Raw genomic sequence first — 24,370 nt, forward strand, 5'->3', positions numbered from 1 at the left:
AATATCTTAGATATCCCATATAATGAAAAAATTATTCTTGGAAGCTTTTATTGTTTTTTTAGAAGTTAAGTTATTTAGTTTTTTTTTTCAACAAATTTACCAAAAGTATCTACAACTAATATATAATTTTTTCTTATTAAATAAGAAATATCAGCAGACAAAACTTTCTATGGCTCTTCAGGTATTTCTTTTGAAATCATTGGCTCTTTTCTATTTTTATTAATAAAAATTTTACACGTATAACAATTTTCAATCATTTCATTAATTTGCTTAGACATGCCTGGCCAAAAAACTGCTATTTTTGCCAGTATCTAAAATTTGTTTTTTCTTAAATGAGCATACTGAATTTTGAAACAACTATACAATTTCCCTTTAGAATTAACCTGTTAGGCTCACTTCACTCTTCTTTAAACGTAAAATACGGTTTTATTTCATCCGGAACTATCTGCTCATTCTTTGGCCAGCCTTATCTCATCTGATTAACCAATGCTAGTAATTCATTATCTTTTACAGTATTAATTTGTATCTCCTTCATTCTTGTATCAGTAATATTATGACTATTTTCTACTGCTAAAACATATGAATTCATTTTTTCTATTCCAGTAATCTCAGAATTTTCGAAAATTATTTCTACTTAAATAATCAGCAATAGTTAAATCTTTACTAGGTACATGTTCAAGTTTAAACTTGTAGCTTTGCAGACTAACCATCATTTGTTGTAACGTTGATGAACACTTATTTAACGATCTATTGTACATGGATACCAATGGCTTATGGTCCGTTTCTACTAAAAAATTTTTCCGTATAAATACTGTTCGAATTTCTTACAACCAAAAAGAATTGCTAGGCTTTCTTTCTCTATTTGACTGTACATTTTTTCAGATGATGTTAAAGATATTGAGCCATGATCAATTGGTTTCTTCTCTTGTAGTATAACACACCCTAGTCCTTCACTAGAGGCGTCAACGCTTAATGTTGTTATTTTATTACTATCAAAAAACGCGAAAACTGGTGGTTTACATAGATTATTTTTAACCCTATAAACGATTTTTGTTAGCGTTTACCCTAGATAAATGGTACATCTATTTTAACTAATTGTCTTAAATCACTTTTTATTTGCGAAAAATAAGGAATAAATTTTGATATGTAATTAACGGTACCCAGAAGAGTCATTCCTTTTTTTTTTTTTATCTGGTTTTCTCATAGATTGTATCGCTTCAACTTTAGTACAATTGACTTCTAAGCCTTTTTCTTACAATTTATGACCTAAATACTTAACCTCTCTAACATTCAATTTACATTTTTTAAGATTGGATTTTAAACCCCACTGTTTTGCCCTTTTTAAAACTTTGTCTACTATTTGATCAATTTCATTATTACTTTCTGCGCAGATAATTATACTATCTGTATAAATTCCAACATTTCCTATTCTTTTTAAGATTTGTCTCATTATCCTATGAAAATCTGCTGGAACTCAACCTATAGGGCATTCTGTTATAATCATACCTCCTCTTTGGAGTAGTGAACGTAGTCAGTTCTCTGCTATCTTCTGAAAGCACCACCTATTAGAACGCTTTATTAGCATCTAGTGTTGTAAAATATTTCTCATTTTTCATTTTTACTGCAATTTCTTTTAAAGTTAGAATTTGTAAGTGCTCTTCTTTTGTGCAGGTGTTTAGGTAGCCTAGATCCAAACATATTCTCAATGTACTATCATGTTTATATACTATTAAAACAGAATGTATAAAATCAGTTGGTTTTGTTACTTTACTTATTATACCTTCTTTTTTAATTTTATTTATTTCATATTTCAAGTTATTCATCATTTTAAATGATAAATGTCTGGACGGTTCCACTTTACCTATACTACCTTCTTACAGTTCTATTTTAGACTCTTCATCATTAGTTTTTCAAAATCTTTACACACATATTTATACTTATTTAATAATTTTTTCCCCTATTAAATATTATAATTATCAAATTTAAGCTATTTTTTCTAGTATCAGATACTTTTAGTATTTAATTTGATTATATTAGACATTCCAGGCCAACAATAGGAACTCCTATTCTATCAAAAACTTAAAACTCAAGAATTTCAGTATTATTTTCCAATTTACATTTCATTTGAATTTTACTTACAGTTTTAATTTTTTGGTCTGATTAGTTTTTGATATAATATTTGAATTTTTTAATTTAGTAACTCCTAGTTTTTTGCATATATTTAAGGGAATCACATTACACTGTGTACCTGTCTCAATTTTGAATTCAACTGTCTTATCACTATAATCACACATTTGCAAGGGGTAGACCCATTCTTTGTACACCTCTATACCATGCACGCTAACAAAATCAATAAAAAATTCATCACTTGATGCACCACTTTCGCAATTCACACTTACTACTTTTATACGTTTTCTAATAAGACACTTTTTCGCGAAATGCCCTCTTCTTCCTCATCTTCTACATTCTTGATTGTAGGCCGGACACTTGCGGTAATCATAGGTATACCCACACCTTTGGCACGTCTTGTGTCTCTTGTCTGTTTCGGTTTTCTCTCCTTGGTTCTTGAATCCAGTAGCTTCTTCAACCGGCTGTGACGTTTTTTATTTTTGTTTTTCTATCCCTGTACTTGTTGTCTTCTAAATTTTACTGTCTGAACCTTTCTTTATACTCGAAATTTCCATTGTAGGTGCTTCTATCTATTTTACTTATTGCTTAGCGATTTTTCTGTCCTACAAATTTGTATAGTTTTTGATAAAGTTACATCACTCTCTCGTAATAATCTATCTCGTACCCTATTGTCAATTATACCTGCTACTATTCGATTTTTTATCAGTCTGTCTTAAGGATTTTGAAAATTACAATCTCCACTGAATTTTCTCAACTCCATAATATACACATCGTACTTTTCACCTAGATGTTAATTCCTTGTAGAGAATACGTGCAAACAGACGCTTTCGTTTTTCATTGATATAAAGTAATCTATAAATTTTTACATAACAGCATTATAATCTTTTCTTTATTAGTATTTTTTTCCATGAGCGGAAACGTATTATGTATATAAATATATATACACACATTCTTCTCCTATCGAGTGCAAAAGTACAGCTACCTGCACTTTACTTGGCATTTGCTTCACACCTGATGCAACTCTATAAATTTCAAGTCACAGTTTCTAATTTTTGAAACCTTTAGTAGAGAGATTACTTGTCCTCTCTGAAGGTCTCAAATCCGTGAACCTTGTGCCTGCTATACTTGGCGTTGTTGTCGTTATGTTCGTACTTTCTTCAGTCGTTGCCATTTTTCTTATTACATTTTTCAACACACGTGTTTATTATTCTCTTCAGTTTTATAATTATTTTCTTACTTTCGATCTATGTGCTGCAGTGCAATGTCGTAAGTTTATACATTAAATAAAGATGTTTAATACTTATAGTGAATAATCATTTATTATAAGCTTAGTTACAGTAAGTGTGTATTCAAGTACGACCTGCTTACATGACTGACTTTAGGTCAGATCCAAGACACAATCCTCTATATGTGCATGTATAACCAGTCTTACGCCTATGTTACAGTTGTGCACTAAGCTTGATTTACAACTAGTACTTATTATTACACCGAAGACGAGATATGCTTGGACCAGCGGCGCGGCGGCGTACCTCCCTCTAGCACGATCTTTGTATGCAGAGACTTCGAGGGTAATAGTCAAGCTACCCACAGCTGGCTTTCTATTATTAAAAACAATAATGACAAATGACTGTAAGTATTATCACTGGTCATTTTCAGGGCCATTATAAGTCTTTACGTTCACTCTCGGCTCGAAGCATTCAACCTGGAATAACCCATCCTCTACGAGGTCTACGCTGAGCGAAGCTAACACTGGATGAAGCTACAATGGATAAAATAAACTTGAGTAAATGGGATAGTCTCCAAGAGGTAAGCGTCACGAACTAATCACCTTACATCGGATCACCAAAACGACTGAGCTATACAAAAGAAAGGTGCTTTAGACACTATCGGCTCCAGCATATTACCAGGAAACGTTGAAAAAGAGCACTAAAACTAGCTTCAACGCTTCCGAGCGTTGTAGTTTTTCTCTTCAGTCTGGTGCTACAACAGAAGGTCAGAGAAGACCACCCTGGGGTATTCAGGTAACCAAGTTTGCTGGAAACTTACGTCAAGAAAAAATTTATTGGCTCACTGGTCCTTTATAGGACTATCAAACGCACACGTAACGCACCACAGATATTTGGTCCATCTATCTGTCCGTCCACGATTTTGTGTTTTTCAAATGATTTTTAAGATTATTGTTCGGCAAAAAAATGAAAAATGTATCCTACGTATTTGTAATGATTTTTCAAATATGCTATAATTTTTCCAAAAATTTTCCACCTTAATTTTATAGAGAAATATTAAAAATACTGATATTTAAGATTATGTTTTCGCATAACTCAACACCTCTCTTTTTGTGTGCCATGATGTTTTTTTGCCTTCATGAAAACGGTAAAACTTGTTATTTTTGATATATTTTGCTGTCTTTTGAAGAAATTGCGTATTTTTTAAAATTTGAAGATTATGTGCACGCATGGCCATGTAAAATAATTTCTGCATCATTGTTCTCCTAAACTAAATGTAATATGACTTTTCCCATGATTTTCCCTCTTCATTTTATGCAGGTGCATCGAAAACATCAAAAATTGAGATTATGTTTTTTCATAAATCAATGCCAATCTTCTTGTGTGTAACGATATTTTGATTCCCCTTACAAAATCCGCAAAACTCATGATTTTTGCTCTATCTTGCTTTTTTTTAAGGTATGGTGTATTTTTTAATATTTAGAGGTTATACGATATCATACAAACCCGTTTAATCAATTCTGGCTATCTGCATCGATTTTCCATACATGCAAAAATCATTTTTTAATGTGCTTTATTAAAATAAGTAAAAGTGGAAAGTACACACTGTTCAGTTTACAAGTTATATTCATTGCGCTACATTTAAATCAACATTCTCTATTAACGCTTTTTTATATCTACTATCTCTTTAAGTACAAAATCGAAACAAAGACTTTTACCTGTATTAAGCTTATGTTTATCTTTTCTTAACCACTAGCTATTTTCACTTTATTATTGCAATGTATAGACCAAAAATGCTTGAGACATTCAAATTTAACTGTTCTGCGCAACAGTCAGCTTATGGCCGCTGTAGAGAACGCTTCTCTCACAGTGAGCATTTATAAGTAATTTTCTGTTAATAAATTTTTATATAGTTTTAAGCAACGTGATGATCAATTGACCCGCTGATCCCGATTCCTACTCACGGCAATTGCCATTCCAGCATTACTTCCCAGCGCAAACTTTTTCGTAGCAGAGCGTGGTTCCGGAAACCATTTAACTTTTCAGTGTAGGGTCGGAACTTGCAACGTGTGCTGAATCTAAGTTCAGCTGTGACCTGTTTAGTATTGGGCGTGTTGTGTGTGTGGGCTTGTGAAAGACTTCACGAGTTCCAGTGCAATGTAGGCGGCTTCCGTCACTGAATCGTCAAGGCGGGCGGTCGTTAAGTTCAACGCACTTCGCATCGTTTGTCAAGCGCGCTTCACGAAAGTATTGAGTTTCCATGTCGTCGGACTTGAAACCGATTTTCAAAAAACAAGAGAAGCGGATCAACAACGCATACATGAATCTGAAAAAGCTAGGCCAAGAAAAATTTACAGGTACTATAGTTTAAGGACGATTAGAGCAGTTGGGAGCCAATTGGAATACCTTCCGAATGCATCACGATACAATTCTCACATTTCAAGATGAGGCCTATCTTGATTTGGCTGCACTTCTTTCTGAGAAGCTGCAACAGCTTCCTATGCTACCAGAAAGTGACAAAATTGTGCCCTTGGGTGAGCCAAGAAGTTTCCTACCTATAGCTGTACCAACTTTTTCAGGCAAGTTTTCAGACTGGCTACAATTCAAGGATTTGTTCAGAGCTATCGTCGTGCGTGATTCTCAGCTAAGCAACGTCGAGAAGTTGCAGCACCTGAAGACATATGTCCAGGGTGAAACAGCGGAAATGGTTTGTACGGTGCAAACGATCGATGCACATTTTGAAGCCACATTAAAGATGCTTGATAACCACTACACAAACAAGCGGCGCTTGGTCTCAGCATTAACCAGGGATTTGCTTTCCTTGCCAACTACATCAGATTCCGCAAAATAGCTAAAGACATTACTCAGTGGCACTGTGAATGCCTTAGCTGCACTAAGACAGCTAGACCGTCCTACTGCTCATTGGGACGAGCTGGTGGTGGCGCTCATCATCCGGCAGCTTGACGCACGGGCTCTGCGAGAATGGGAGTCCTCGCAGAGCTCTACCACCAAACCTCCTACCTTTGCTGCCATGAAGATCTTCATCAACCAACATATTTCAACGCTTGAGATTATTGGCGCCACTGCAGAGATGTCGACTCGCAAGAAGGCCAGAAGCAGCTCTGCCTTCGCGCACAACAGTGTAAGCGAAAAATGTCGTTTGAAAGCTGTTTCACTCTTTATCATCCAGCAGTACTCTGCCAACACATTTATACTCTACCATTCTTGAAACCTGCGTTTAAATTCTTTTAAGTATTGGTAAAATCTTTTTTCTTGGTCTTCCCTAAAGTTTCTGTTGTTCTCAGGAAATTGATCAATATGTGAATTTAAAAAATCAAGTTTTACGTTCATTAGGCAGCCATATTTTTCAAAATTGCGACTATACTTTTTATAATATCTTTGTAATTCACATCTGAAGTGTCACCCAAAAATTTTTTGGATACCTCTTTTAAACTAGACTATGCTGTTTTCTTATCATCTTTCATAGTTCTTTCAAATTTTTATCTCTAAATAAAATATGAATTTTAGATTCATAAAAAATATCTGCCTTTAGTTTACCATTAGTTTTGAAATGAAATGTTTCGCCTCAATATTTATAGCATTCCCCATCTTGGTTTAAGGCCTTGACAAATTGTTTTATCAATCTAAGCTTTATGTGGAAAGGAGATATCAAAATTTTGGATGGATCCAAAAGTGGCTCTTTTATAATATTCGTTTTTCCAGGTTCAAATGATGTCCTCAATTTCCACATTTTCGTTTTGTAGTCTTTCCCTATTTCTACCATCAAACATATACGAATAGCAAAATTTTTTTTAATTCCAGATTGTTGTTTTAGTATCAAAAATAAAATTGTTAAGTCTTCACATACTTGCTATTTATATTCCCCGCATTCTATTTTTGTCATAACCAACTCAATGTTTCAATACTCTTCTTTCAGCACAGTTGAATGTGCTAACTGTGAAGAAGCGTTCTCATTTGTGATGTGAAGAAGTACTGTTTTAACGCTCCGTTTTGACGAATCAGTAAACAATCGCTGGTCCTCAGATTTGTATACACCTGATTTTAATTTGTTAATAAGTCCTTGGCCGTCGGTGCAGTAAACTAGACTTCAATCTTCCTTAAAATATTTACGAAAGGCTTCCTCTCTCTTACGATACTTACTTACTTTAGTCTCCTTTCTCAACCAATTCCACTTTTCTAAGTTTCAAGCCATAAATTCACACTGTTCTTTAGATAGGCCTGCCTTTCTTAATAAATTATTCAGACTCCTTTGATCTAATTTTCCAACAAGTTTCTCTACACTCCTGGTTATATACTCTTCATTACTATCCAAAGATGGATTTTCTTTACTTTCATCGAATTTTCTTCAATCTTCAGCTAAAGTGTTATCGCTTGACTCAGTTTTTGTATCATTAATCTAATTTTTTTTAATGATCGTCTGCATGCAAAGCATCCAAACATGTGGTGAGACTATTTCATACTTTTTCAATTTCTAAGACTTCTATGAATATTTTTTCTGGAAACTCAACAGTTTAAGGAGTATAATGGTGTACTTTCTTTGTGATACGAATTATGCTCCTTACGTTTGCTAAACAAAAATATCAAACTGTGATAAACTTCATTTTGTCCACTCAGAACCAAATTATGTAAACTCAAAATAATTGAATAGGGGTTTCTAAAGTCATTGGTTACAAATTTTTAAGTTAATTTGTTCAAAAAACAACTCCCAGTACGCGTAAGTGAACATTAAACGGGATGAGTTAATCATTTTTTCGAAAAAATCGATATTTTGGACATTACTCTAAGGTTTATCCGCCACATAAACCATGACCCTAAAATTTCTTTAAACTTTGAATCTGGAACTAAGATTTAAAAAGTATGTATAGACATATTTATAAACTCCGTTTCCGTATTTGTAGCTCAATTCAAGAAGTGCCTTAAAAAAGTCAATAATATGACAATTTTTCAAAGATATGTTCACTTCTTAATGTTAAACGGTTTGATAATTTATGGTAATAAAAATTTATTAAAAATGTACAGAAAAACACAGTTTCATAAACATTTGCAATGCAATAATCAGAAAAGCACAAAAAATATTTACGTCGAGGAGTACATTATTTGTCAACTAGAATTAAGTTTTTTTTTTTTTTTTTTTACCAGGTTACCGCGACAGTCTATTGGTCTAGTCGTTGGGGCCACCCACTCTCGACCTATGTGTAGGGGTGTATTGCTGCACCCATTTACCAATCCCTCAATTGATATCGTACGTCTGTCATACCATGGACACAGCACGGTATATCAGGTGAAACCCGTGCCAGTTAAGCTCTGCATTAATGGTCCATAGGGTCCACTCACCACTGTATATTCTTTCCCCGGAAAAGACTCTGTATTGCAGGATATCCACCCCTCGCCAGTTAAGCCAGCACTCTCTGCCAAAGCATACGATCAAGGCTAATTTGCATAACTGGAGAACCCCTATGTTTCAGAGACCAACCCTTACTGGTAAGGCCAGCGATCCCGGCCTCGCGTTTGGCATCAGATACGCTAATCCCTACCTATAGGCCTAACACTGTTTTGCATTCACCCAGGCCCGAAGACTTGTGGGGCAACCAGCCAAAGTTGCATAGGAACTTTTTCTGGTGATAACAGTTTTTGAACAAATCTGCATCCACCGGGAATGGAACCTGCGACCCCTAGAACGACGTATCAGTAACAAGCACTGCTACTTAGCCAACGCTGCTCTTCACAATACATTTTAATTCATATCTTGTGCCTCACAAAATTAATACTAACTGAATTTGTAAATGTATAATATTATTTTTAAAGAGATGATACTAAAATAATCATCATCATCAGATTTATTTCTACTGTTATCATCGTTATTATAATTATGATAATTATTGTTATTTCCCTTATAATTATTATTATTTTTAATATCAATATTATTATTACTATCACTATTACTATTATTATCAGCATTATTACGATCATTACTATAATAATCATCATCGTTATTATTATTGTCATTATGATCAACATGCTTATTATAATTATCTTGTAGCCCTATCGCTTTTCTCGTAAAATGATTTGCAAACATATAATCCAATGACAGTATAAGTTGTTTGAAATTAAAAAGTAGGTTATTAAACATGTCAAAAACGTAAACTTAAAAATGTTAGAAAATACTTAATGAGATCTTTATTAACAATTTGCATTTTCTTCTAAAATTTTTGTTTGAAGTAATTTATGTTTGTTGGTATAACTTAAAACCCGTTTTATTTAAGAGAAGTAGATATTTTAATATTTTATCCTATGACTTTCAAAAAAAATTTAAGAATAATTCGAATTTAGATAATACAGTTAAAAAAAGTATTTCACCTTTGCAACAACAATTATTTTTAACTCTTTCTTGACTACAATAATTTATTAAACAATGAAACATTTTTTAAGATGAAATAAAAAAAAAAAAACATTGAAAATTACTAAAATAGCTTACTGTACATTCAATAAACAGATTTTTTTTCTGTTATGGGCTTGTCCATTGCGAGCGGGCCACCTTGTGTGCGTGGAACTTTTTTCGCCCGAACACGCTGTGTTTAACTCGATCGTAATGGCTGGCAGAAAGCTAAAAAAATAATTAAAAAACACAAATCAACAGATTTTAATTTGCTCTTTCCACCATTGCCATTTGTTTTTTCTCAAAATCGTTTCTTCGTGAAGAAAAATGAGTCAGAAGTTCAAAACGTTTCTCTGAAATTCGCCATGGTTTAAAAAAATAAAATTTGCAGGAATCGAAAGAGCAATGCTAAAACATTAACTCTCCAAATTTTTAGAGTGGGAGAGCAAAAAATGCGTGAATTACAAGAAAATAAAGACGTTGGCATCAGAAAGTTGCACGGCGGCGAGGTGGCAATAAACAACAAACTTGTTAGTAACAGTGTGTTGACACATGGCGGCGTGGCAAAAGCGACAACTGCACGCCTCGCTGCCATGTAACTTGCTCATGTCATTGTCTCATTTACTTGTAGTTCACGCATTTTTGCTCTCCCACTCTAAAAATTTGTGGAGGTAATGTTTTAGCATTGCTCTTTAGATTTCTAAAAATTTTATTTTATCAAAACATGCTGAATTTCAGAAAAACATAATGAATTTCTGATTCATTTTCCTCCACGAAAAAAAAGTTTTGAGAATAAACAAATAGCACTATCGGAAAGAACAATTAAAAAACTATCGACTTGTGTTTTTTACTTATTTTTTTATCTATTTCTCAGCTGTTATGAGCGAATGGAACATAGCGTGTTCCGGCGAAAGTAGCCCCCACGCGCTCAAGGTGGTCCACTTTTAGTGGACAAGCCCATACAACAGCAAAAAATATTTTTATTGAATGAGTGGTAAACTGTTTCAGTAATATAAGTTTTAAATATTCTTTTTTTTTTATTTCCATACTAATAATGTTTTTACTATTAAATAAATTATTATAGTAAAAAAAGAGTTATAAATAATTGTTGTTGCAAAGGTGAAATAATGTTACCACTTACAGGTTAATACAAAAAATGTATTTAGCAGCCCTTATTTTATGATGGAAAAATTCGATAGTTAATTGAGTTGTATTGTAATTTGTTTGGTTTTGCAACATTTAATGCAAATGTATTGCTAGGAAGAAAAAAAATTTGTAAATCAAAATAACAAGGTCAAGATTGTCATATAAATCTTTTTACTATAGAGATTCAAAGTCAGAAGTCAGTTATACATTTATAACAGAGTACACAATTATTATTCTCAGTAAAAAATTTATAGCTATTAATATGCCTTTAATTTATAGCTATAATTATAGCTATAACTACCTATAAAACAGCTAAAATAATGTATAAAATTCAGCTATAAATATAGCTATAAGCTACAGCTGTAAATTTTTCACAAATAATGAATAAAAGTTAGTTAAAAATCAGATTTTTTCAACATATATCGATCAGTACAGGTGGTATCATCCGTATGATAACAGTAAAACTGGGGGCCTGAAGTATTTTTGAATAAGTAGAAAAAAAAAAAAAAAGAAATCATATACAATTTCAAGTTTTTTAAAAATTATAATAGTTATAGCTATAATTATAGCTATAATTTATAGGTATAATTACAGCTATAAATTTTTAACTGAGATTAATTACAAAAATTTATTAATTGGCAAAATTAAAAATGTTTTTTCTACGTAAAAAAATTAAAAACAGATAAAACATAAATTACTGACAACTCAATGCAGCACAATAACAGTGTTGTATTAAAATCTGAACTGACTGAATTTGTAGATAATAAAAACACACATAGGTGAGGGTATTGTTGTGGTTGCTTCGTTTGTTGCAGGACTCTCGAATAATGCGTATATTTTCATTGAACTGATAACTTATGGTAAGTAAACACTTGAAATCATTAAAGTGAGTTAAAGAGTATCTAACTAACTGGACTTCACTTCCAAAATAGCGTGTAAAACTTTACATTTGCATGACAAAGTATCACGTCTACAATAAATAGTGCACACATAACTTCTTCCACTATAATGGTATTATTACGGATACTCCGTTGATTTAGTATTGAAATTGACCACAATAATACGCGGACAATAATATACATGGACCAAGAATAATACCAGCATTGGTAAAGGAACTTTCAAACCTCTTTTTAAGTGCATATTCATGAGTTTATACATTGATAAAAGTGGCAGTTCAATATTTTTTGAGTCCAATATTAATAACAAAAAAAAAAAAAAAAAAAAAAAAATTACGATTCAACGAACTGAATTTCTTGGATAATCGTTTGAAGCTAACTACTCAAAAAATACCACATCAATATTCTTATTTTATTGTAGGTATGGTTCTGACTGTTAAAAACTAAACAAAACTTGAACTACGAATACAAATTTGTATGCGTTTTATAAATCACATAGCAATACAAAAATTAAAATGTTACATAAGTTACTATTTCATGTATTAAATTAAAAGATCCTTATTTTAAGTTAGGGTAGGAAGTTGGCGCAGGAGGGTGAAGCATCACTAGTATGTATATGCATTGTTCTATATTGTATAGTTGGATGAATTAAAGGCAACCACTAGCTCTCCCTGCTAATTTTAGCCATCCCTCTAATTACAGTAATTTTCGTTTGTTTTACCTTTGAAACTTAACTAGAATTTAGTTGATTAGCCTCCACTCCTCTTTATTCCAACTTAAAAAAGACAATTTTAAATATGACTTTGTATTGTGTAGTTTCGTATATCGACGTGTGCGTGGAAGACTATCACAGCGTTACGTCACTCCATGTTATTTTAAATGGGATGACGTCACGCTGTAAAAGTCTTCCACGCACACATCGATATAGCTGTATGATGGAAAGGCGGTCGCTAGCTTTCACAAAATAGAGTGATTTTTCTTGTTTATTCATAAAATTTAACCTATTCAAAAAAAAAATCAACCCCTGCATTAGTAAGAAGCAACACTATTACCTGTGGCAGAAAGACTGAATGCTGATACTATACTAAATTGCAATAATTAAATTAAAATCCTCCTATCGGAACCTTGCAAATACATTTTTATTATAGCAGTATTTCCAAATAATGCCTTAGATCTTCGAATCTAGTCAGATCCACTTTAACATATTTTTTGCTGACTGAAGAATCAATAACATAATTTTTGAAAAATTAATAAAATAAAAATGCAAAACTTGTTTTGGATAAGGTAATAGTTATAGCATAATCTGCAAGGGGGGTAGGGGGGGTTGGCATGTAAAGCACGCAGGAAGTCGGAGTATGAGTAATAAAAATTCTATTACATAGTGATTAAGGATGTTCATTCTACACATCTTCCCTTCACCCCCTCTTAAAATAAAGTAAAATTATTTCCATTTCTCCATTATTTTAAATGGGTTTATTAATTAATCGCCCTCCTTAACTTTCTCTCCAGCACTTTTTGGCCCTTCTCTTAGCTCCCTTAATGTTGGATAAAATTAGTTTAGTTTGTCTGAGATTTTCTTGGGTTAAGTTTAAAAAAAAATCCATTCTCAATCCCCTCGTTTTAATAACACCCCTTTCCTTCTTCAGCCCCTCTCATTTTTCGCAGCCCACTCATTTCAATAATACCCCTTGCTTCTTTCAGCACCCTGTCAGTATGAGTGTACACTATTTTAGTATGTCCAGCATTCAATCCAGTAACATATTTCTTTCAGTCCATACCCTCTTTTGCACTCTGACACCTACTTAGTTCCATTTCGGCCACTTTCACTATAAAGTAAAACTATTACTGTTGGTTCAGTATTTTATTTGGTTGAATTTTCTGTTTGATTCTCTTAACATCACATCTTTGTCTTGCCTTCTACATTAATAAATACAAGACAAAATTCTTTCATTATGTCGTTTTTTAACAGGTTTATTACCTCATGATCTTATCAAATTATCGAAACAAAATTTTATTTTCACTGGCACTAGATTAATAAATAAACATTTGTTGGTAATAACTGCAAAAATTTCTGACAATAATATTTTGTGTATAGTATTTATTAAGTTAAATAACGTAAACAAAAAAATCATATGGTAATATCATAATCAGTCAAACAATAATATAAGCCTACGAATTCTTCATACAGTGAACCTCGCAGAAATCCTCGTTTACCACATAAAGACAAAAATCTTTTCAAGTTCAACCTTTTGTCTTCAACTTAAGATTTTTTGAGTCATGAAAAACGCTAATACTAAAAAAAGTTGTTTTCTATATAGTATAAAAGGTAATGAAGATGAATTGTTTATGTTTATAGTCACTGATGGCTCAAAAACTGTTCTAATTTTTCGTTTGATTATAACTTTGACACATTAAAAAAAAAATTGTAAATTAAAAAAGTAGAAAATAATTTGTATCAGAAAAGAAATGTAGTTTGTTAAAGTCGTCAGAACACTGATACGTTCTTTTATATAATATATATTTATATCTTCCTATATTATATAGTTAACTCAGTGGAGCATTCCACACACACCCCCCTCACCACCCCCCCTCCGCCCCCAATTTGCCCTCCACCAATAACCCCACAAAATAAGGTAAAAAACCGTTATTTTCTTGCTTATTTTGACATATAGTAGTTTTTCTCGAAACCCCCCACAGCCCCCGACCGACCCCCCGCACAATTTTTCGTGACCCCACACCGCCCCCCCCCCACAAAATATTATGTAAATAGTATAGAAGTATGGTATAAGTCCTTATTCAAGCCAGGGGGTTAACCCACGTATGGCTTCATGGGATAATAACAATGTATGTTTTAATATTTAATCAAATAGTTACAGATTACTGCACAATACTATAATCAGCTAAACTAAAAAACAATTCATTGTACTTCAATTTACTGGATCCCTTGGTTTCTTTGTAAGCATAAAGTTTTTGGTCGGCTGACTTTTTTTGTTAGCATTTTGTAACGTTGCATTTTGCCAGCCCTGTCAATGTGTTAAAGTCTATTACCACATTCCTACCAAATCACATGGAAATATTGTATAGTATTTTTTCTCAAAACATCCCTCATTCCCCCACCTACCCCCTATGGCTCTCCCACTGAGCCCCACGAATTTGTTTATGGCCCCCACCGCCTCCCCACACCACTTTTTTGGAACCTGACCGTGATCATACCGTCTCTACCTATCTTTGGACAATACTGTCTTATTGCCATAATTTATTTTATCGTCAAAAACAAATTAAAAGTCATAAATTGATTCATAGGGGGTTGTTGCGCAAAACATCATTATTTATACAACTAAGTACGTTTAAAAACCGATTTATATGGAGTTAACAATATTTTGAAACCAAATAATATACACACATATATTGGTGCGCATAATTATTATGTCATCATCACTTATATAGTCCTTTATTACACAATTCTTCTTTTAACGTACATAAACTTAAGTTAAATTTAGAGTATGAATAATATATACAATGAAAGTTTCGCATTACTTTATAAGTCATCTTATAAAGCCTGATGTAACCACGAAGACTTACGTCTATTTCTATTTTGTTTTAAATTAATGCTGAAATTGGTACACTAGATGAATACGATATACATTTATGATATGTATCATTAATTAATAAATTTTACCTTAACAAAAAAAATAATAATTAAATCACGTTATGTAATATCCAATTTGTGGTAGAAGTCATACAGTTGTAAATCTAGCTGTTCATCTTGAAAATAAACAAAAACTTATATTTAAAGAAAATAATATCAAAAATGTAATAAAAAATTATCAAATACCACTTACAGCTTAGTTTAAATTAAATGAAGTAGATGATTTTGCAAAAAATAGAATAAATAAGTAAAAATAAAATTTCCATGTGATTTGGTAGAAATGTGGTAATAGACTTTAACACATTGACAGGGCTGGCAAAATGCAACGTTACAAAATGCTAACAAAAAAAGTCAGCCCACCAAAAACTTTATGCTTACAAAGAAACCAAGGGATCCAGTAAATTGAAGTACAATTAATTGTTTTTTAGTTTAGCTGATTATAGTATTGTGCAGTAATCTGTAACTATTTGATTAAATATTAAAACATACATTGTTATTATCCCATGAAGCCATACGTGGGTTAACCCCCTGGCTTGAATAAAGACTTATACCATACTTCTATACTATTTATATAATATTTTGTGGGGGGACTGTGGGGGGTCGGTGGGGGGCTTGGGGGGTTTTGAGAAAAACTACAATATGTCAAAATAAGCAAGAAAATAATGTATTTTTACCTTATTTTTGTGGGGGGTTGGTGGGGGGCGGCGGAGGGCAAATGGAAGGTGGTGGAGTGGTGGTGGGGGGTTTGTGTGGAATGCCCCACTGAGTTAACTATATAATATAGGAAGATATATATATCTATAATATTTGCAAGATTTATGTAAAAACGTTTTTTTCTGAACATGTGATCCTTATTCTGTTATATAGTATTCAACTTAAAAAAAAGTTTCCGAATTTCTTTATTTATATCAAAATTTTCTCTACAATAATTTTTATAATTTTCCTACAAAAATTGTTTTAGCCTAAAAGAAAACATTATTATATTAGTCTCTCTAAAAGTTTTATCAAACCAAAACATCATTTTTTCGAAACCCACGACGATAGCATTTTCTTTGAAGGTTTCATAAGTTATATTGTTATGCGTTCTCTCACGTAGAAATGATGTTGCTCCTTGTACTTGATTCCATATAAATTAAAAGAAAACGTTTATGATTATTTGAAAAAGAATTTTTTTTAGCTTTTTTCACAAATTCAAAAACAAAGTTATAATTTTTTGTTAAAAACAGTTTACTTATTATTAAAATTGATGTACAATAAAAATTTTGCTCTACTTTTCAAATTATAATGCAATGATTCAGTGGATTTTGTCATTTTTTTAAAACTTATTATATTTGTATGATTGAATAACGGTACTATTATTTTATTACAATGTTATTTAATGTATTTAATAATTATCTGGTAATCAATCATTGTTTTTAAGGTAGTTGTTTTCTAAATCAAAAGTTTCTAAAAAGGTATGAAATTTTCAGCAAAACTAATATAAGCGTCGAGAAATATGTGTAAAAAATTCAAAAACGATGTACCACGTCGTAAGTAAAATATCCTCGTCAAAAAATCACTCTTTTAACATTGGAGCAATGGTGCAAACACTACATAGCCCCATTATTTTAAAAAGTGTAACTTACCCAAATCTATAAATAATTAAAAAACTACTAAAAACTACCTTAGGCAGAAAATACAAACACATAAATTTTTTGTGAATTTCTTACTCCATAGTTTTAAAGCAATAGCAATCAAAACAGTGCTCTTCGTTTGATTTTGGAAGATAACCAAGTAAGTATCGCGTATGTAGCAACGTTACATTATCACATGAACACAAGTAAATATATGTATGTGTTTATGTACGTATAAGTGTACGCAAAGGCATTCACACTTCTCTCTGATATTTTGAATACGAGATGATGTTTGAACATAACCTTAGGATTGTATATCTATATATACGATTGACCTATATATTGGGAAACAACTTCCTTAATCATTATGTGGTAGTAGAGATCTGGCATGCGGAGCGCACCGAATTCGAGTCTCCACTAATAAACGAATATGTACACTACTTTGACACTGCGCATCTACAGTCGAAGCTGCTTCATCTTAACGATAAATATTTAACGAAATAGTTACATAATTACATATTCGTATTTATGAGGAAAAATTTATTTTTTCAATACACACATCAAGAGATCTATAAAAGAGAGGTAAATCATCCATAGACGTCTAATGAATTCGGCTTCGAATATAACCTAGATTAATGGTAGTTTTCCTACGAGTTTTAAAAGTCTCTGTTTGCGAACCGAGACGTTTGCGGCCCGAGCCGAAGGCGAGTAAAGGAGACTTTTCGAACGAGTTCCGGAAAACTGCTTTTTCGCCCGAGGAAGTACCAGCCTCCCAAAACCACCCGAGGGCTGAAAAAACTTTTTCTGCCCGTGGTCCCAAAATGATTTCAAGGGCGCAAAGTATGGCCTGAGAACACAAAGCGGCAATTGTACTTTCGGCTCATGGTAATAAAAAAATTTTTTTCCGCCCTCGGGTGGTTTTGGGAGGCTGGTACTTCTTCGGGCAAAAAAGCAGTTTTCCAATACTCGTTCGAAAAGTCTCCTTTACGAACCTCGTTACGGACCTCGCCTTCAGCTCGGGCCGCAAACCTCTCGGTTCGCAAACAAAGACTTTTCAAACTCGTAGGAAAAGTACTATTTTCGACCTCGGGCGTTTTTAAGAGTCAGGTGTGCCCTCGGTAGGAAAAATAGGATTAGCCAAATAAGTGCCATCGCTCCGCGGCTACCTTAAGTCCCTTGGGCCGCAAAATAGCCTTGGAGACGGCGGCACTTATCCAACGAAAACTCCTATTTTTACAGAATTTTCGAATTCGATACTTATGTAAGAGAAGTTGTAAAAAATATGTAACTGATAACCTTCAGGAGGTCACTATATTAAATTTACGGTTGTGTCGAATTAAGTTTATGGCATGTACTTGGGAAAATGATATTATATAAAATATTTATGCCTAAAAGGTCGAGAAAAGCGAGGTCAAATGGCATTTTTAAGGCTTCTAATGAAATTTAATATTTTATACCGTAGCGTTTATATTATTTTAAATATTAAAACTTTCTCTTTAGTACCTATGTTAAGCAACATTTTTACGAAAAAATGATTTACCATTCTGAAATGGCTGCCATCCTTAAAAAAAGGTGATGCCAACTACCACAATGCTTTCTACTGCAACATATAATTCTTATTTTAAAAAGTTTGTAGTGATATAAGTAACATAACATAACATTTTTTGTTAGCCTCAATAAACTACATCTAATATACATGTGTCGACAAAAAATTCTACCTAATTATTTTTTTATCTTTCACATCGTGTTGCTGTCTCTAAACAGCTCACTCCTTCACTTTTTTTTCAACCGCTTTGAAATATAACTATGGAAAATATCGAAAAAAAATGGACATCTGAGTAATTAAGTATCGTATGTTATTAACAAATTAGTTCCAAAAATTATATCTGCTCATAGTTTTTATTAATTCTGAAAAAACTGTGAGTTTAACTTAGAATGTTTAACGTAAAAATTATAGCCTACTACATTATGTACAACAAAACAAAACAAAAAAAAACGTAACGACTAAGAGTTTAGTTGTAAAATGCAAAAAAAAACCCAGGAAGTCGGCAGTTTCAATTTTATAGAATAAATTTTGTTTAAATATCGGATGATCCCAATACACTAAGGTGTAGCTGAATAAAAGTGCAAGTTGTAGTATACAAATAAAAACGATCTACTGGAGAAGTACTAAACAGTGCAACTCAAAACAAAAATTTGCTAATTTCAATTTATTCTAAAAATCTTTTGAGCATTTATACTTTATTTATTTTTTATTCTTAAATATTTATGTTTTTAAGTATTAAAAATTGTAATTTCTTATTATAAATGATTACGACGGCCTTAAAATAATGTTTATCTAAATTTTCTATCACATAGCTCAAAGATCTCATACAACTAAGTAATGCTTTATATTTTCTCGTGTTGTTGGAATGTTTTTGCGAATCTCAGAAATAAAATGATTTTTCTTAGACTAATCCAAGATAGATTTCTTTTAATTTTACCACGATTTCGTTTATAAACATTGAGATGTGATATTACAGCGTACCACAGCATAAAGGTTTTACTTTTAAATGACGCTTTGTTTAATCAATTATGAATTACCACGCAGCTGCTGCAATAAAGTTAAGAACCTATTTATTTGGTAATACCTGCAAATGTGCGCAAAAGGTAGATCGGAGCCTCCTCATCAGCAGCATGGCGCGAAGGTGCGGCGGCTTAACTGCTAGTTCAAATCGTTAGTACTAGACTTTTCTATTTTTTTAAATTTGCGGTTACTTATAATTTAGAATCGCGGTAAGTATACCTTTATTATTTTATGAATTCAATTGTACAATACTTGCATACAGAAACTAAGATAAGAACATAACCCTGCACTAAAATACCTAATTTTGACGCCCCGGATGAAGACTATGCCCTACTCCGAAGCCTGGATGAAAACTATGCCCTTTTTCTAAGTCCCGACGAAAACTATGCCTTTTACTCTAGTCCGAATGAAAACTATGCTTTTTTGGGATTACGGACTAAGACTATGCCCTTTTCTGGAGTTTGGATGAAAACTATACCCTTTTGTTTAGTCTGGACGAAAACTATGCAATAAGCTCACTCTACATTTATGTTTATAGTTAGATATATATAGTCAAATTTATTTACATAGTAGTTGTTGCCTACAGTTTTTATAATATTCACTTTACGGAATCTTTTAAAAAAGCTCATTCTCTTTTTTTTCAAACACTTATTTGAATTCCAAATACTAAAGTTTTTTGTTTCAGGGGAAGCACAACACAAGAGGGATCAGTAAATAATACTTGAATGTTTTTTAACTTAGTTTTCGTTCAGACACGGGCATAGTTTTAGCCCAGACTCGAAAAAAATATCATAGTTTTCGTCCGGACTAGAAAAAAGGTCATAGTCTTCGTCCGGACGCGAGAAAAGGGCATAGTCTTCGCCCGGGCTCGAAAAAAAGGTCATAGTATTCGTTTGGCACCAAAAAAGGGCATAGCTTTCGTCCAAACTACTAGAAAAAGGGCATAGTTCTTGTCTGAGCTCTAGAAAAGGGCATAGTCTTCGTCTGGGCTCGAAAAAAGGGCATAGTCTTCGTCTGGGACTGAAAAAAGGGCATAGTTTTTGTCTGGACTAGAAAAAAGGGTATAATCTTTACCCGGGACGTCGAAAGGGCAAATTTTTCGTCCAGGGCCAATCTGGGCATAGTCTTCGTCCAGAACGTCAATTTACTGTCGTATTTTAAAAATTTTTTACAGAAGAAGGGACCTCGATTGATGCACGGTTGTATTACAAAGCACTCTATACCAAGTTACAGATATAACTCATATAGTACTGCATGATTTGTTCTACAATCATTTGTGAAATGTATTAAGTTGTAAATGTATGATTTTAATGAAAATCTGATCTGTCACTTAATTGATTATATATTCGTCTATTTTGACGCTGCAGTTTCAACATTAATAAAATTTCTGCGTCAGTTCCTAGGCACGTACAATTTTATACTTTTAAAGAATTAGAAGTTTTCCTTTTAGTTCACCCTCTTGTAACTCTAGGTATTGTTAAAACCTTTGATGAGCTCTATTCTTTGTCAAATTCGTTAAGTTGCAATATATTTGCGGGCAAAGAAGTTTGACGTAAGATAGCTTTAGAATAAAGCAGTGAGCTAAAGCTCTATCTTGACTAAAGTTTCCATTGTTAACCGATTTGTACAACATCTAGTATGCAGTGGGTGTTATGGTAACGAATGAAGAATCTAAGGGCGGACTTGACAATTTTAAGATAGCGTAAAAAATTTTCTAAATTAACCTTCAATCAGCATTACTAATGTGAGCTCCATAGATACTTTTCCAAATGCTTAGTTAAGTGCATGTATATGTATGAATCTTTACAAATTTTACTTTAAGGTACAAGAATGCAAATATCAAAATTACGGGTAATAAACATGTATAAAACTTTGTAGAAAGTTAAAGTGGTAAGTGCAGAAGTTAACAAATGTATAAATTTATCGCTTTTTACGATGTAAGCTAGGGAATGGTTCGTACAAATACAAACATTTCTTAGTTTTACCATAAAATTAGATTTCCTAACAAGATAAAAAATTGTGTGAAATACGTTTAAGAAAATTTATTAAAAAATGCATAACTTTGTTTAAAACATTTTATTTTCATAAATTAGCTAATCATTGACAATGATAGACTTTTATCAAGTTTCCGGGAACCATTTTTTGATAAAGATGAATTATTCAAAAAAATTTATTACTTCATTCGTGTTTTCCCCAACTTCATTAAACGGTTACAGATACTTTAATGAAAGACTTTTCTCATCTATGGTCAGCTAGATAATGGAAACAAGCTATTTGACACAAAATTATAATTTTTTTTTTTTTTAATCTTTTAGTAGTAAAGATAGCCATTTACATACCTAGGTGGTATGCGAAGGAACATTTCAAAATGGAATGTTACTGTTCACGTAGTGGGAGGTGATGACTCACAATCAGTTTCAGGCTAGGTGTGGCGTAAAAATAATTATAGTGATTGTTGATGGTTAAGATGTGCAATGTGGTCAAACAGCTGTTGGCGAAACGTTGTCTTTTTAGATAGTTAATATCACTACCGTTATAGAACTGTTATAGTTATTCCCCTATAAGATCAAAAAATTCTTATTATTTGTTTTGTACTCAATATGAGTTGAGTTGGTATGTAAGCGAATTGCGATACATTTAGTATCATATCAATTATATACAAGCATTAGAATTATTCTATACACTCGTTTTGAATGAAAGACAGCTCTGACAATAACATTTATATTAACCCACAGTGCGTGAGAAATACAGCCCCTTAGAAATTCAAGGGTAAATTAGCTGTCTAGAAAACAGAAATTTTTGTGCCCGATCCACACTCGGAGAAGATTTCTAATATTTTTGCTTGTGTTTTCAAATTTCTTTAGAAAAAAAAAAAAGAAAAAAAAAAAAGAAAAAAAAAAGTTTACTCATTCATCTTTAATTTTCAGGAGATTATTTGCTATCGAAAAGGACACAGGTTGGCTGAGAGCACTAAGTTGAAAATACCTGTATGATACCTCTATCTATGTGCGCGTATTGATACGATGATAAACATTTAAAAATTTGCTTGAATACTCACTTGAATCACATTGCACATCTTGACCATCGACAATCACTATAATTATTTTTACGCCACACCTAGCCCAAAACTAATTGTGAGTCATCACCTCTTACTACTTGAGCAGTAACATTCCACTCTAAAATTTTCCTTAGTATTCCACCTAGGTGTGTTAATGGCTATCTTTACTACTAAAAGAAGAAGAAAAAAAAAAAAAAAATTATAATTTTGTATTAAACAGCTTGTTCCCATCATTTAGTTGACCATAGATGAGAAAAGTCACTCATTAAAGTAACCGTTCTTTTAATGAAGATGGGGAATACACGAATGAAGTAATAAATTTTTTGAATAATTCATCTTTATCAAAAAATGGTTCCCGGAAACTTGATAAAAGTCTATCATTGTCAATGATTATCTAATTTATGAAAATAAAATGTTTTAAACAAAGTTATGCATTTTTTAATAAATTTTCTTAAACGTATTTCACACAATATTTTATCTTGTTAGGAAATCTAATTTTATGATAAAATTAAGAAATGTTTGTATTTGTACAAACCATTCCCTAGCTTACATCGTAAAAAGCGATAATTTTATACATTCGTTAACTTCTGCACTTAACACTTTAACTTTCAACAAAGTTTTATACATGTTTATGACCTGTTATTTTGATATTTGCATTTTTGTACCTTGAAGTAAAATTTGTAATGATTCATCCATACATGGATACATGTATATGAAATTTTGTTATAATTGTCTTTTTAGCTTACCTCTCTTTTTCTTAAGAATATGAGCATTTTATACGTCGTCGGAAGGTTTTATTGCCAGAAAACCACTTTCAAATAATTATGATACGTTAATATGGGTATTGTTATCATGTTACACATTTTTACCTTCATTTTATAGACATGCAGCTACAAAAGATACAAAACTTTAGGTTTTGTTTGTATACCGAGCAATCATTTTTTATTTGTGCACCTCATTGGTTTCTTGGTTATTTTGAAATACTTTCGAATTGTTGGTTTTCATGTTTTAAACATTCTATTTAAGATATGAAATTTTTTATATTCTTGAAGGTAATGATTACGAAAATAATAAAAAAAAGTTTCTATGCAACTGTATAAATTTTTTCAACATGACATAAACTTTTTTTTAAATTTAATTTCAAGAAGCTGTTGCTGAGACATAATCACAAAAAAAATTCGAGCTTATACTTCTACATTGTCCAACATGGAAATTCGTGCTTGTCAATAATTTTTTTTCCCCTTAGAAAATCCATAAAAATTCGTATTGTTTGCCTATATTGCATTTCTTTCGAGATACAACGTTCGTTATGTTTTTCGAAGGTCAAATTGCCCTATGAAAGTTTTTATATATTCTCAGTACGTATTTTGTAATATTTAAAACATGAAATATTTAAATAATTTTAACTACAATGAAAATTTACACATAACAGGAATTAAATGAACTCCAGAGTCCAGTCCACACGGTCCTATGTCTTCATAAGATTAGAACTATGGTAAAGGTCGGAATATCTAAGCTTTCGACCGTCCTAAATATGTACACATGTGCTCACATACACACACATACACACACTCGCTGTAGTATTCTGTTACTTTTTTTCGACTTACTATTGTGCGCATGTGTGTATGTATTTATAATTGCATTGATGACAACATTTTTATAATATTATAAGTAATAGGGAGAGACAGA

The 24,370-nt window shown here is 32.2% G+C and overlaps 1 protein-coding gene across 3 annotated transcripts in view; it reads right to left on the reverse strand.

The window, feature by feature from the left end:
* The window catches only part of LOC106636749 (uncharacterized), a 246,912-nt gene that overhangs the window by 102,478 nt on the left and 120,064 nt on the right, over positions 1-24,370 (reverse strand). The gene's annotated exons all lie outside the window — the stretch shown is intronic.

The sequence above is a fragment of the Copidosoma floridanum genome, unplaced genomic scaffold (genome assembly GCF_036245765.1).
Source record: "Copidosoma floridanum isolate Cflo_tuat_1 unplaced genomic scaffold, Cflo_Japanese_pri ptg000027l, whole genome shotgun sequence".
Classification (NCBI taxonomy): Eukaryota; Metazoa; Arthropoda; class Insecta; order Hymenoptera; family Encyrtidae; genus Copidosoma; species Copidosoma floridanum.